Source organism: Marmota marmota, unplaced genomic scaffold (genome assembly GCF_001458135.2).
Source record: "Marmota marmota marmota unplaced genomic scaffold, marMar, whole genome shotgun sequence".
Taxonomy (NCBI): domain Eukaryota; kingdom Metazoa; phylum Chordata; class Mammalia; order Rodentia; family Sciuridae; genus Marmota; species Marmota marmota.
In genome coordinates this window covers 13,931,309-13,948,216 of record NW_025999968.1, presented here as the reverse complement: position 1 = coordinate 13,948,216, position 16,908 = coordinate 13,931,309, and positions in this window count along the sequence as shown.

Below are 16,908 nucleotides of genomic sequence, written 5' to 3'. Positions count from 1 at the left end.
AGATGATATTGAAAGAGATAAAAATCACAATTCATCCTATGAGCATAAAAGAAGACATCTGAGAATAAAATGGAGTTACATGAACATGCGGAGGGGAGGAGCATGTAGTCAGTTGTGTATAATGTAAATATCTTTCCAGAGGTGGTAGGAGGTTGAGGGTGATCATACTTGGTGGCTTCCAACTCTGCCAGATGAAGCAAGACAAATTTGACATTTTCAATCAAAGGAATCTTAGGGAGAGTGGCAAATGTTTTGAGGGAAAAGGACAAGTAAGAGAAAGACTGAGAAACTCTTCTGTAGGAACAGTGGAATTTGGAGATCCAGTGGAACTGGACAGTAATGCCCACCTGAAAGGATTTGTGCATTTCTCTAGTAGGGTGAGGGATAGCAAAATTGTAGCTTCACAACAGGTTTGTGTTTCAGTTTAGCAGGAGTTGCAGAGACAGAATGAAAGAAACCAAGGACTTTTATGAGTACTTCAGAAGAACAACTGTGGGGTTCAAATTGAATCAAGAAGGAAAAGAGGAGAAGATTGTTTTGTTAACATGGAAATATGCATTGTTAGTAAAAAAAAATAATCTAGTTCCAATATTAAAAGGCAAGATCAAGAAGCCTTCATGTTGCTATTTAATCTTTGGAATTAATGAATAAACAGATGTACTTTAAAAATATAATCTCATGGCCAGTGGGCAAGGACAAGAGAAAGGATGAGGTCAGGAGATACATGTAGCTTATATTTTGTATAGAGTGGAAAGCAGTGTTCATTTGAATAATATCTATGAAATATAGATTAAAGCCTTTATTACCAGGGAAATTGCATCTGAATGTGAAGAAAACTGAGTTTGAAAATAAAAGCAGCCTTTGGGAAGAGACAAGGGTGATGAAAAAAATTGATTTCCAACTCTCCTCCCCCTTGCCAGCTTTCTAAACAATCTCTTTCAATTTTCTGTCCTCTGGCAGGCCATAAGTAGAGTGCTGAGAAAGCAATCAAAATTGTGAACATTGATTTTTTTTAATGTACATAAAAGGATAAATGAAGGATTGTTTGAATTGAATATAAATGGTTGGGGGGCGGGTCTCACTAATACCTGCTAAAGTTAGTTTCCTAATGGAACACGGAGAAAAAAGCTTTAAAAATTCTTGGGTAAATGGTCACTTCAGTTCTTTCCAATTGTTAAATCTTTTAACAGCCTTTATTGTTGTTGTTGTTGTTGTTATTGTTACTTGTTCCAAATAGGTCTGCCCTCTCCACTAAAAAGAAAGAGAATTTAAAAAGAAAAGCAAAACTGTTCAGTGCTGTACAGGTATTTCTTCTTTTTCTCATGTTATTCCCTACTTAATTTTTAAAGCATGAAAGAGTTCTGCTATTGTATCCATATATATAAAGGATAGTCAGTCTTTTCTCTGGGTCAGGTGTGAGGTAATTCTTGCATGAAATTAGCTATTTCTTGGCACAGCTAAAAATAACAAACTGTTTGAGATGCTCCGTGGCTCATTCTGCTTCCACTCAAACTTCTTTTCTAAATTCCTTTGTAGATAGCTTGTTCCCTGCCTCTTCAGCTTTATAACACCTAATGGAAGCATTTCTCCTACCTAAAGATACCGAGAGATTTGCTACATTTTTTTAGAGTGAAATATTGTAGAAAATATGTTATTGTAGAATTATGCTTGATGAGTGCAGTAAACAATATCATTGGTTTAAAAAATCAACAGGGCTATGTTACATATCTGGAGTTTCTCTCAGATGCACAGTAAATTGAGTGCTACTTTATTTAACATGAATATACCACAAATATGCAATTATAGTGTCAATTATAGTGCCTATTATAAAAATAAGAAGGAAATGTGTTTAAATTACTCAAAGGAATGCCCATTGAGAAAGTAAGCCACCTTCAGAATATCCAGGAGAAGGAGATATACAGAGATGAGGGTTAAAGTTTAGGGAACGGATGTATGCAGGAGGCACAATAAATAATCAAATCTGTATGTCCAAAGGAAAGATCATTGTCAGTTCTATGCCAGAAAATTCACAAGGAAAATGGCAAAATTTAATAGATATTACAAGTTAAGTTTTGGGAAGTTTTAATCTTTGTTAGTTTGAACCAATTCTAAAGTCAAAACAAAATTTTACAGGGAATTTTCTATAGTGAAAAGGGATAAGGTAAAGTAAAATCAGTATTTGAGGGATGTATTATTAGTATAGTGGAATCTCTAAGAAAATATAAAAATGAACAGACCACTAGTGAGGGCTCTTGTTAGGAGGCTATTGACCTGTTTATGTTTGGGCAGTTTAGGCTCTGGAATTTTATGGTGGAACTAGCAGGGAAAAGCAGTTAAAGGGATGAACATTAACATGCTTCTTTAAAAAAAATCATGAATTTGACTCTACTTTGAAGTGGTTTAAAAAGAATGAGTCTCTCTTTCTCTCTCCCTCTCTTTTTTCCTATTCGTCTACATTTGATAAAAATAAGGAAGTCAAACAAGGGAATAAAAATGGGGTTATAGTGAGTTCATTTTTATACATCTAGGTTTAAGACCATATTACATCATAAAAAAGTCTTTTTAATGGAGATTCACTGCTTTCTTCTATATTACAATATCTAATAATATTTGGCTAAACAATCATGATATATGGAGAAATACTTTAGCATAGAGTAAAACCTCTGGGTTAGGAAGATCCAAAGCTTCAATTCCAAATACATCCCACTTTATGGGTGTAATAGCCTCTGCTTTACATATTGAGATGATATTTCATTCCCACTTAGGCACTTGTGATGGTGAGGAAAAATGCTCTTCCTTACAAAGAGCTAATGTCTGTGTACTTGGAGATACTTCAGTGACCTCTGTTTTCCAAATTGTGGTCATAAAAAAATGTAATATTTCTTTTGGAAGAAAACTCTTCACAGTATATTAGTTTGACAGTGTATATTCCCCCCATCTATTTCTTAGATAAATAACCGTAGTTTCTTAAACTGATCTTCAAGTTATGTTTGCTTTTCGTGTTTCTTTTCAGGCCATACTCCAATTTGTTTGTATCTCCTAAGCATGTGATGTTCAGAAATGAATACTATAATAATCTGATTACAGAGCCTACTTTGGCTTGATCATTTTTACACACTGTAAGCTTATTAAGACAGATTTATATACCACTAATGTGGTCTATCAGATCATTTATTTGTTTAAACTCAAGTGTATTGCATCCAAAAAGCTACCCAGTTTTTTTAACCCATCTTCTGGATTGTTTTTAAAAAAAAGCTATCAATTACAACTTTCTCATGACCATTAGTTAGAACGTATGCAAAAAAATACTCACAAACCTAAACCTACTGGTGGATGGGTTACCGCAGTGACAGACCTAAAGCTAGGGAAGTTTTTCAAGTCTATCATAAAGATCTCTACTAGGATCAAGGATGAGGCTTCAATTCCATTTCATATCAGATGACCTTCAGTTAATGCCTGTAATGGGTAAACCTATTAACCTGTTGATAACCTACAGATAACCTATTGAGGTGTTTTAAGGTGAAGCTTTATTAGAAATTTAAAAGAAGAAATTTTATAATAACTTTATATGCAATACATAATTAAAGAGACATGCTGAATCAGGATTTAAGAGAAATATTCTTATGCTTATATATTTTAGTTTTATCCTTTGAAGACACATAGTAATTTCTAATGTGTAATTCTCAACTACATAAGGAAGCTTATCACTGTGGCAACAAAAATGTTTACTTAAAGTCTGAAATGGACTGAACTGGGTAAAATTCATTTCAAAAAGCCTTCAATGAGCCTTGTATGATAAAACCCACATTAAAAAGAGAAAAGGTGTTAAAGTAGTCACTAAAACACTATATGTAAGTCCAGCACAGTGGCACACTCCTGTAATCCCAGTAATTCAGGAGGTTGAGGGAAGAGGATCAAGAGGTTAAAGCCAGCCTCAGAGTGTTTTTTAACCCATCTTATGGATTGTTAAAAAAAAAAAAAAAAAAAAAAAAAAAAGCTAATAATGAGACCCTGCCTCAAAACAAAAAATAAAAAAGGTTCAAACCCCAACGCGCGCACACACACACACACACACACACACACACACACACACAAGTAGGGACAATTTGGGAAGGGATGCTGAAAGTGAAAGAAATTACTTTTTATCAGTGTAAATTTGATTAACAACCTGACATGTAGAAAAAACAAAGTCAGGTCAGATTAGGCCAGAAAAAAACATAAATGAAACTTGAAGTGATGATTTTTAATGAAGCAGAAAAGACACAGCAATAGAGGAAATGAACTTTGCAGTGACTAAAATTAACTGTGGAAGTTGGTGGTCAGGAATTTCAGTGAAGCCCACCCTGTTCATACCAACAAACCAGATTCATTATAGTTTCTGATACAAAGACATTCAAGCAAGGTGTAAAAACTGTGCTAGATGAATCAGAGTATTTATAGAACCTGGAGGTGGGCTCTGGCAAGTCAGATTGCTTACAGTGATGAAATGTCACTACCTTTGTCCTTCAGGTAGTATCAGAAAAGAGGGGATTACTTTCTCTCTGGCAGTAAAAAAGTCAATAGTGTTGGTAATTTCAGAAAGGAAGGAAAAATGGCACAAAGATGATGGCCATTTTCATTTACAGTTGGAAACATAAGTCAGATTTTTCATTCTGATTCCAATGAAATGAGGAACTCTTGAAAATGCTATTTCCTGTCCAGTACAAGGGAGGACTTGTACTTTTTGTCACCATCACTAACAAAAAAAAAAAAAAAAAGTTTATTCAGGCCTGAGGAAGCAGAATTTTTAGGAAGAGAATAATCATATGATTATAATAATAATGGCAATGCCTATCATATCATTTGCAATTTAGGGACACAAAAAGAAGTATAAACTGGGTGTGGTGGTGCATGCCTGTAATCCCAGCAACTCTGAGTCAGGAAGATCACAAGTTGGAGGCCATCCTTGGAAGTTTAGCAAGAGCCTAAACAACTTAGGGGAGGGACCCTGTCTCAAAGTAAAAAAATAAAAGGGCTGGGAATGTAGCTCAGTGGTAAAGTACCCCTGGGTTAAATCCCCAGTAAAATCCCTCCAAAAAATTATAAGAAGCACTTAGGCTGTAGAACAGCTTATCCAGTTCTACCTCAAGAATCACTAAGAATAAGAAAGAAGGTAAATAAAACACTTCAAAGACTATGGACATCTGCTGAAATATTTATTTGTTCATCACACCAAACTATGAAAGTAGAGAAAAGGGAAAAAGTAGAGAGGTCTTAAATTTTGAAAACAAATAGTTAAATTATCTACTTTTGAAATGTTGATGTTTTGAAAACCTCCACAATTTCAGTTGAAATTTGTTTTTTGTGTGCTTAGAAAACAATGTTTTTGATAGAAATTAAAGGAAAAATTTTTTTTCAAATCCTCAATCCTTCCATGTTGAATAAATAGGTTGCTTCATTTTAAATCAGGATATGTTATATCATTAAACACTTTGATTTTATTTAACTAATAGTCACTGAGCATCTTTTTTGTACAAATAGAGACATTCTGTTATATAAAAAAAATAATGTGCTAGAAATTCGAGTGTTCAAATGGTAAAAAAGCCAACTAAAGCCAATTTAAGTAAATAATGGCAGGAGGTACAGCAAGTTGTGCACTTTGTACCAAGTGCTCAACCAAGTTTCCAGGAGCTCCAACATCTATCCTGGTGCCTCTGTACTGGCACCATGTGGTAGCAAGTTAGCCATTGGCAGTTATAGATTTTCACCTTCTTACTGCTGATTATCCCAGTGAAAAACATCTCTTCCCAACAATTTGAGGAAACTCCTGAACTCTGCTCATATAAACAGTTCTGGAGCCATAGATAGGGGATTGCATTATAGTTGCATGGAGGAAGAATGAATTGAGGGAATCGTTCCTTAAACACTTGTTAACTAGACACAAACCAAGCATATACCTCATACATCTCATAGTTACAAACTGTCTCTGTGTAAAATGAATAAGAAAATCTGAGTTTATTCCTCATGCTATTGAGCTACTGATTATTGAGTTGTCAACCAATCTTATTAACTCTCAAATTTCTTCTAAAATGAGAAGATAAATTATTGGTCTCACAAGATAATGGTCTGTTCATCAAATGACAATTCCCAGATACCACAAGTTCCTAGTTTTACTCTTCCTCATCAGGTACTCCTTCTTATTATCTTCTGCTGCATCTTCTTGAAGTTGATCTCTAAATGTGGAACTGACCAGTCCTCTGATCTGCTTTTCTCCATCTAATCTGTACCTGAGAACTCATCCACTCTTATGGGCTTAAATACCATCTTTAGAAGCATTCTAAATACTTATCTCCAACTCTCACTTCTTCTCCCTACAACTCCAGAATTATATATCCAAATATCTGCATGAATAATTGATAGACCCAAAAGAGAACTTCTGGCCTCAGGGGCTTTCACTTCCTTTCTGTGATTCATGTATCAGTAAACAGCATTGCAAACCATGCAAATACTTAAGACAAAGAATTAGGAATTATTCTTGTTCCTGTTTCTGTCTTTATACTTCACATCTACCTCATTGACAAGTCATGAAAATTCTACTTTGAAAACTTTCTCAAGTTCTCTGTCTCAATCTCTATTATTAACAGTCCAGCACAAGAAAGCATTGTATTATGTCAACTTGCCTTCTAATTGATCTCCCTTGACTTCTTATATCCTATTGTCAGCAGAACAGCTAGCATGTTCCTGATCAAATGTAACTCATGTCACATCACACAAAACTCACAAATCTCGCTCAGCTTCCCATCTCACTTAGAGTAGAAGCCCTTCTGTCTAATATTATGTACAAAGCCCTACATAATCTGGCCAACATCATACTTTTTAAAAATATTTTTTGGTTGTAGTTGGTATTATATCTTTATCTATTTATTTTTATGTGGTGCTGAGGATCAAACCCAGTACCTCACATGTGCAAGGCAAGTGCTCTACCACTGAGCTACAGCCCCAGCCCCCAACATTGTATTTTATATCTCATTTCTGACTATTCCTACCCTCACCCACACTAGTTTATTCTTGCCTGAGGGATTTTATGTTAACCTATCCATTTGCTTTTTACACCGGTCATCTTCTCAGTTCAGTCCTGGCTCCTTCTGGTCAGCTATTAGTTAAAATGTCATCTGTGTGAAATGCTGTTGTCCAATTACTTAATCAAAAATGGCCACTCAATCTCACTTTATTACAGGAATCTGCAAACTTTTTCTGTAAAGGACCAGGTAGCAAATATTTTAGGCTTTGCAGACAGTAGGTTCTCTGTCAGAGCTAATTGATTTTGATGTTGCATCAGAAAAGCAGCATTGACAATATGGAAATAAGTGAATGTGGCTAAGTTCTGGTAAAACATTATTTGCAAAAACAAGGCAATGTAGTTTGACAATTCCTGCCCAATAACATCAAACTCTGTTGATCCTCATCTTAATGTAATGTTATTTGTGCACTATGTTTTCCTTCATTAGAATTTAAACTCTGTTGGAACTGCAGCAACTTTGCTTGTGCCACTCATTATTTTGTTCCCAACACCTAATACCTAGAGCATAGAGAAAAACCTTTTTGAATCAATGAATAAATGAATGAATAAAACTCAAAATACAATGGAAAAATCAAAGCACCACCTCCAAAAGCTTACTTATTTTTTTTTGAATATTTTTGGTTGTAGATGGACACAATACCTGTTATTTTGTTTATTTATATGTGTTGCTGAGGATCAAACCCAGTGCCACACATGTGCTAGGCAAGTGCTCTACCACTGAGCTACGCCCCCAGCCCCAAGCTTACTTAATTTTTCATTAGGGTAACAAAGATTAGAAGAGTACTACTACTTGCAGATCATTTTACTATTTCAAAGTTTTCATTTATTCTTTCAGTATAATTAGACTACCTAATGACAGAAAGCACAAAAGGAGATTTAAATCATGATTACATAGTACATATTTTATAAATTGTATTCATTTTCACTTTTTATTAAGGCATCTTTCTTGTATTAATTGTTCTCAACTGGGGTGATTTTGCCCCTCAGGTGACAGTTGGCAATGTCTTGAGAAATTTTTCATTATCACTACTTGCAGCTGTTGAGGGAGGGTATTACTGGGATCTAGAAGACAGAGGCCATGAGTGCTGCTAAGTATCTTACAATGCACAGGACAGGTCCCCCGACAGACAAATACCTTATCCAAAATGCCCAGTAGTGCTGAAGTTAAGAAACTCCACCTTAGGCTTATTGCTCACGAAGTAGATCTTTTTTGTTGTTTTTAGGGTGATTCTCATGAAATTCTAGGGCACTGCTTAAGTCCATAAACAGGTTTTGAAAATATGTAAGAAAGCAAACCATATTTTATAAAGGCTAAAACTTTTATATGAAACACAAAGCAATTCTGAAGGGTTCATTTCACTAAGGGGACAAAAAACAAACCTCACTGTCATATTTGTATTCCAAAAACACTCAGCCAATCTGATAACCTCCTTAAAGGAGTCAGACTTCCGAATGCCTGCTTGTGGGCTCGCACAAGGTTAAATACATACCACGTTTCAAGATACTCAGTGGCCAAATGACAACAATGACAGTAAATTTGAGCTGACATCCTATGGCAGCAACAAAACAGGAAAGGAAGGAAGGAGCATTCCAAGGGCAAGAACAATCCTGCAAATATGCTTTTATAGTTTTCATGTAAGGCAGTGACTTTGTTGTTACATTGATGATACCATGCATTGTTGAGTTAACTGGCCCCAGGCCACAAGAGCTCAACAAGTCAGGCTCAAATAATAGCTGTGGTTTCTTTAACTTCATATAAAAGATAAAAGTAAGTTCCACTAACTTCTGAATTTTTTTTAGATCTCAATAGAATATAGCAAGACTATCTATAAAGAGTAATTTTCATAACCATTTATCTCACACCTAACACAACAGGAGAACACCCACTCATGGGGCAGGGGGCAACGCAGAAGATAACCAAAGGTTATGCCTGCACATTTTGCTGCTGTTCATATTATTATATAAATCACAGATTACACATAAAGAAAATAAGTGATTAAGTCTTCATGAAACTCCAAGATGCTTCATTATCCAGATTTTACTCGTCTCTGATTTTTCCTTCCTTGACACCTTCCTAGAAATGTCTTCCTTCTGTTTTCACATGGCAAAGTTCTGTCTTTGGTTTCCTTCATCCCATTCTGTATTCTACTTTAGGATTTCATCTGCTCAGTGGATTCAACTATCACTGCCAATGACTTCAGAAACATTGTTTTTCCTTCATCTCCAATAGCTACAGATATTTGAAAATCTTGATGCTTCAAATTGTACATGTTTAAGACTCAGCTCACACCCTTCTCCTCTGATGTGGACTTTTTCTACTCAATCCCATCTTGTTCATTTGATCGGATAATACAAAAATGTAGAGGTTACCTTGGCCTTTCTGTTAGCCTAAGTAGTTTGCTAGAGATAAGCAGGAATGGGAGAAGGAAAAGGGTGGGAAAGGGAAACAAAAATATAAGAACCCCTGATAGGAATTTTCCCAGAGGTACCAGCCTTCTTCCACATTCTAGAAAGAGGCTCAGCACTACTGCCGGTTGATTTATGGGCACAAATCATGTTCCCAAAGTAACGTATGCACATGCAAGCTACTCCTCCAAGGTCAGATGATATTTATCTAAACTTCTGCCAATGGCACTAGACCAGGAAGGGCAAACAACCCAAGCATGCAGGTGATTGCCCTCAATTTTGATGCAGCACAGTGCAGGCATATGATTTTCCCCAAATGGGCAATGACTACAGAAAAGCATCGGGCCAAAAGAGGAATAATCAACATTTACCATCATTGCAACTCGCCACCCTATCCTAAACATAACCAAACCTCAGTTAGCTCAGAGCATTTCGGTCCCTAGGTGATCTGACTACCCATCTCACTTTAAGGGTGTATCTCATTTTCTTTTGCCTTTCCTATGCCCTGTAATAAACCTGTCTAACCACTATCTGTGCCTGATCACATACTGTGTCTGCCCTGGGATCACTGCCTAATCTCAGAGAATTATACTCAAGGACCTAGAAGTAAATCATAACCCTCTACAGACTATTCTAATCTCAGGTAGTACCTCCTTCTCTCTAATGTGGAATGCTAAATCCATCATAAAATCATATTCATTTACCTCTGAAACATTCTGAAGCAAGTTCATTTCCCCCTACCTCACTCCACCATATCAGTCTGTGTTGCCATTTCTTCCTCCAAAGATGCTTAATTTTTTTTGCAGCATCATCCTAAAGCTTTTAAGATAAAGGACACTTGGACATAAACTACAGGGACCTATGTGGTTTGGCTCTTTTCTGGTCCTCTTCCTGGGATGGCACCTTCCTTCCCACCCTCTTGCTCAGCACATGGCCATCTTTCACTTTTCACTCATCTTTCCTCTCTTCACAATATGTTGTCATAGAGATGGTGCATGTTTTACAGCACACACACAAACCTCTGATTTAGAAGAACTTTTGATGCCCTCTTCTTCTGTTTGACTGTCTCTTCTCATCCTTGAAATTCAGTTTGTGTCATTCTGGAGGGGAGGCACACCCCAAAAAAGCACTCTTTATCAGAGCCTCAAGTGTAAGTATTTCCCTTTATGATGCTTATTATACTTTTAAGTTTGTACATATTTTCAAAAAATATTGCTGTCTTCTTCAATGGACAATAACCTATCTACCTATGCAGAGTTTAAATAACATATTTATCAATAAATAGCAACAATATTTCCTTAAAATATGAATAAAAATTAAACTGATCATTTTGACACATTAATCCATTCTGAAATTCTTACATTTCTCAACTGATACTATTGCCATCATCTCCTCATCATTTCCTTGGCTTCTTTCTCCCTTACTTTCTACATCTACTTGTTTGCCAGGTACCATGGTGATACATCACATTTCCCATGAGCCACCTCAGTGCCATTGCTGCTCTTTCTGGTGTAGATGCTCCCCAATTCGTCACTGGGTTATTGCACAATCATGTTCCACATCTAATCTCTTCTCCTGTCAATCGTTATTCTAGTCTTCCAAAAACACAGGTCCTATTGCTTCTGTGATCAAAGTAATATTATGTTCCCATCTATGTCATACAGTAGCCACCATTTACTTCTGTGTCATCTTGACTCAATGAACATTTTCCCAATTATCTCCAAACATCCTCCTTTTCACATTTTATATTCCCACCCAAATGAAATACTTTGTGTAAACAATGCAGTATACATTTACCTCTTGTAGGAGTTTCTTTGTAATTCCTTATAGTTTGTTGTCTTTCAAGCACAAAGTCTACTTTTTTTGTGGTCATTTCAGATTTTTCCAGACAGGCATATCTCCCCCATTTGAACCACTACAAAAATTTTACCTTCTAGCTACCTAAATTTATGTCTTACTTCCTTTACTAGACTATGTCTTTGCAGACCAGGACTGTTTCTTATTTATCATTGTATAAACTACAGTGTTTAACACCAGTGCTTTGAACACAAATATGTTCAGCGCAAAGCTATATTTGTCTCATTTCTTTATTTTTACTGTCTCTTTAGTCTATGAAAGTTATATATATTTCTTATGTATTTTATATTTTATTTCAATTTTTTAGTCTTTTCTTGAAAACACAGTTAAATAAATAAAGTTTTATGAAATCTGTTTCCTTTGCCTTTTAAGAATACTTAATTATTTTTTCCCAAAACAAATGAAATGGTAATAGTACGATTTTTTAAATTATGATCTGAGACTGATGAAGATAAACATTTGCTTAAAATGTGAAACTTTTATGTCCTTAAAGATCAATTTATAAACTGATCAAAGACTAGAGAAAGATGAAATTTATCTAAATTAACGATAAACATGAAAAAAAAAATAGCCGTGGAGCCGGGCACAGTGGCGCACACCTGTGATCCCAGAGGCTCAAGAGCCTGAGACAGGAGGATCTCAAGTTCAAAGCCAGCCTCAGCAAAAGTGAGATGCTAAGCAACTCAGTGAGACCCTGTCTCTAAATAAAATACAAAATTGGCCTGGGGATGTGGCTTGGTGGTTGAGTACCTGGTACCCACCCCCCAAAATAATAATAATAGCCCTGGAACACTTCAAGTTGACTTTTACTGAAATACTTACCTTTCATCTCAACTGTATTCTTGAGGATGGGTGTTCTCAACATTTCAAGCCAAGACAACTTACTTTAATATTCATTTCCATGGGAGTCAACCTATAGTTTTGAACTGCTAATACCATATTTTCCTTTTTTGAAGAAACAAAGCAACATAAAATGAAAAAAAAATAGCATTTTAATTTTATTTTTAAACACACATAAGACATAACAATTGTTCATATTAATGAGGTACCCTGTGATTTTTCAATACATGTATACATTTTGTAATGTTTAAATTAGAGTAAATGTACCTATCTCCTCAAACATTTATCATTTCTTTTTGTTGTAAACGTCCAAATCCTTTCTTAAAGCTTTTTGAAGTGCACAAACCATTATTGTTATCCATAGTCACCTTATTGTGCAATAGCATACCAGAGCAGGGCCCAGAGTCACACACCGGTAATACCAGCGACGCAGGGTAGAGGCAGAAGGATTGCAAGTTTGAGGCCAGCCTCAACAACTTAGTGAAATCCTCAGCAACTTAGCAAGACCTTGTTGCATAATAAAACTAAAAAGAAATGGGATTGTAGCTCAGTGATAAAGTACCCCTGGGTTCAATCCCCAGTACCTCCCCCACCAAAAACAGAAAAGAAAAATACACCCGAGCTTCTTGCTCCTGTCTAACTATAGCTTAGCACCTATTTTATAATTATACGTATACTGTACCAAGTGCTTAGACATATTTCCTGATAAAACTCTTCCATATTTTAAAGCAGCTTTGATCTTTCATTTTAAATATTCTTTCTACACAAACTGTAGAAGTTTTAAGATTTTTTTTTACTAAGCAGATATCACTGTTTTTAACCTTAAATGTCTTTTATATATACCATTGCTCTAAACCATATGTGTACACATATGCAAATTCACACACATTTCACAATTCACACAGTATAAAAGCTTTGTGAGTTAAAATGAGACTTGTAGGTTAAAATAATATATATAAAGTTTAAATTCCATCTCTGAACAATATACCATGTGAAAAAACCACAAAGCAACCAATGTTGCTTTATTTCTGTTTGATTTTCTTTGAAATTGTTTAAAAATAAAAAAGAATCTAACAATTTATATTATATTGGAAAAATATTTTACATCCTTGATAGTCTCCTTCATTATGTTTCTATGTCTAGAAATGTGAACTCAGTTTTCAGTCAGCATAGGTTTGTTCTGTACTTTGTAAATACTGTTGTGACATTCACAGATCAGTAAATCCTAGGTTGGAGGGATAGGAGTCAGAGATGAGCTAGTTAGGTCAGAAGGGATTGAGCTCAATGTCACAGTTCCTAGTCTAGACAAATAACCCAGAGCACAAAGCTTTCAGTTTTTCAATGTTTCAGTAACATGCAAAAACAACCCAAAGTCTTACAAAATTAAACATTTCCCTAGGTTTAGTTCTGCAGCAAAAGTAGACAATTGCCTCAGTATCAACCTAAGCTGCCTACTGAAAATCAGGGACTCTGGAGCAGCCTCTTTCCCCTTAGGGCTACCTGGTATTATAGGATTTCTGGATTTCATGTATGTCTTAGAACTGGTCCTGGACTTCTGAGAATCAGCAGATGCAATAGTCTCTCTTTATATTTAACTTGTAGACTTGATCCAGATCCTTGTTATGCTACTTCCATCTCTTCTTGTCCCACCATGCCTCCAGAATCCACCGAATACTCCCAAAGTGCCTTCTTTAAGAAAAGCTATTTGCCCATACCCACATTTGAAGAACACTTCATGTTGTGGACATTTCAATGACTTTGAATTCAGGCCACATGTAGACTTGGCTTGCCATGTGTGTTAGTTCTCAACTAACACTACTATTGGTTTCCAGGTAGTCACTGTAGACTCCAAATACTGTTTCTTTCTTTCTAAAAATACAGTCATGAAGTTCTATGAAGTACACTTCTTGCTTATTCTTAGTTCTTGGAGTAAAACATTAAAACAACAGGTGAAAATATGTAAAATTAAAAGTGGAATTATAAAATAATGATATGCATATCTTTCTACTTTAATACTATGTTGTGAACATCTGTGCTCATAGTGAATGTCAGCAATCAGAACAAGGCAAATTCTTCAAAACACATAGCCTAAGAAATGCAACATATGAAAACATTTTGATACATTTAAAAAATATCTTTCAAAGCAATGAAGCTTATTTCAAGACTGACATTAAAAACCTATTTGAAATCAAAGTTGTTTTCATTGGGTCAGGTCTTTTAATAGATGGAAATAATCCATATTATTTTACCTTTTTCAGGAAAGTTTAAAAGGTGGCAACGAAATTATTTCTACAAAACATATACTTTCTATTAGATGGATTTTGCAGTATGTTTGAAAGTATCTAAAAGATATCAAATGGAATAAGTTATTCTTGTTCAGAGTGGTTTGAGTGCATTATGGTTTGTATATGAGGTTTCCCCGCAAATCTCCTGTGTTAATGCAGGAAAGTTCAGAGGAGCAATGATTAGATTATGGAAACTGTAACCTAATCATTTAATCCTAGGTGAAATGGACTAATTGGATGGTAATGGTAGGTAGTTGGGGCAGGGCAGAAGGAGGTGGGTTACTGGGATTGTGCCCTGGAAGGGTTCATCTTTTCTACTGCCCTTACCCCTCGCTTCCAGGCCACCAAGTCCTGAGCAGTTTCCTCTGCCATGCCCTTCTACCATGATGCTCTCCCTCACACTGGGCCCAGAACAATGGAATTGGCCCACAATGGACTAAATCTCTGAAACTGTGAGCCAAAATAAACTTTCCCTCCTCTAGATTGTTCTGATCAGATATTTAGTCACAGTGACACAAAACTGACTAACACAGGGCATGTGTTTTTGTCTTGACTTTAACAGTTTTTTAAAAAATTTAAAATTTTTAAAAAAATTATTAAAATGTTAGATGTATTTCTTAAGAAATGAAACATACTGCTGATAGTTTGGCTCCTTTTTTTCCTCAGAGAACTCTTTGTTTGAGGCTATAGTATATTGAGCTAACTATGTTACCCAGTGGTACACACTAAGATGTAGGAAGAATATACAGGGAAGGTATTGCTTGCTAAATGGAAAAAACTTGCTAAAACAAAGCACTTTTTCCATTTGCATTTTCCACTGCTTTCTGCCTGGAACACAGATGTGATGGACATAGGTAAAAGGTAAACATTGCAGCCATGAGGATAAAAGACCATATTTTTACAATGGATGGGCAGAAAGATAGAGTTGCAGAATAGATGACATCATGAAGCTGTCGTGCCAATCTGGACTGCTTCCCTCAGACAACTTTCATTTCAGAAAAATAGAAACTCATATGATGAAGCCTTGATAGGCCATATTCTCTGTTGAATGTAACCAAATGCAAACCTAGCTGATTTAATATGCTAGAGAAGTACAACATTATGAACAATAATGTTTAAGCATTTGAATGATAACAATTATAGAATGAAAATTGATAATGGACAGAAAAGAGAAATAATTTGTTATTTTGTATATTCGTGTTTTCTCTAAGGTGTTTTCCAAGTAATCTGTTATGAATTGTAACTTCAGCATGTTTGAAAATTTTCAGTCATTCCAAAATAATGTTTTTTTAAATGGTCAAAATTATAGTACTCATTCAACTAAATGAAAACCTCTATTCTAGTTTGCTCAAATCTAAAGCAAAGTGATGGAAATTGTGAGAATCTTACAGTAAAACAATTCAAATCAGAAGTATAGGCATATAGAGAAAACTGACTTTTCACTCAGTTAATTTCTTCACATGGTAGAAATATAGATATTTTCAAATATGCCTTATCTGTGCTCTTTTCTCCCTATTTGCCAAATACATGCAGAGGAATTCCAAGACAAGAGGTGAACAGACATAAAGTGAAAGAAGCCTGGATCCTTGAATCACCTCATGGAGGGAAGTTACTTACACAGGACAATAAATGTCAGAATTGGGCTGTTATAAGAGCAGGCAACAAACTTCTATGGTCATAAAAGACTATAATTTGGGGGTTAATTTATTTGTTAGTCAGTTGTCAAATACTTTATAAAAGAGATTTAATGAAATTTGCATCATTTTAATCACATAAATTAAAAGTAAATGCTGATATTTTTCCCCGTGGGTTGATTATGATACAGTGATATTCATGCATTTTCTAATTCAATCTCAAAAATAAATTTTAATACTATGTCATTTCATCTATACATTTTGAAACACTAATTTCTATGAAATTCCATGATAAAACTCAATTAATTTTTGTGGGTTTGAAACTTAATTATTGAAGCTAGTTTGCATTACCAAAGCTATTATAATCCAAGGGTTTTTTGCAAATGAATGCTCATAATGGAAATTTAAAGATTAAAAACTAATTAAAAGGAAGTCTGTTCTTGTAATTGATGTTCTAGTAATTTTGCTACTGAGCAATATTCTGTTAATATAAGTTGGGCCATCTTTCAATTAACATTTATCTAAAATTGTATTATCTGTGATTTTACTTACGATATTATAACTAGAACTAATAATTTTTTCTTTCATACAAATACTTAGACTTTGGTTTTAAAGCTTTTATAACTCTATTCTCCTTTTTTTTTTTCAGCATTGCTAGGGATCCAAACCAGGGTTTTGCATCTACTAAGCAAGTATACTAACATTGATCTAAACCCCTTGCCTGGCAACTGTATTTTTAAAAGTAACATGTGCATATTATAAAATACAAAAGTTATGGGAGCAGAGTAAGTGCCCTTGCTATATTTTAGTAAAAGCAGAGAGATAT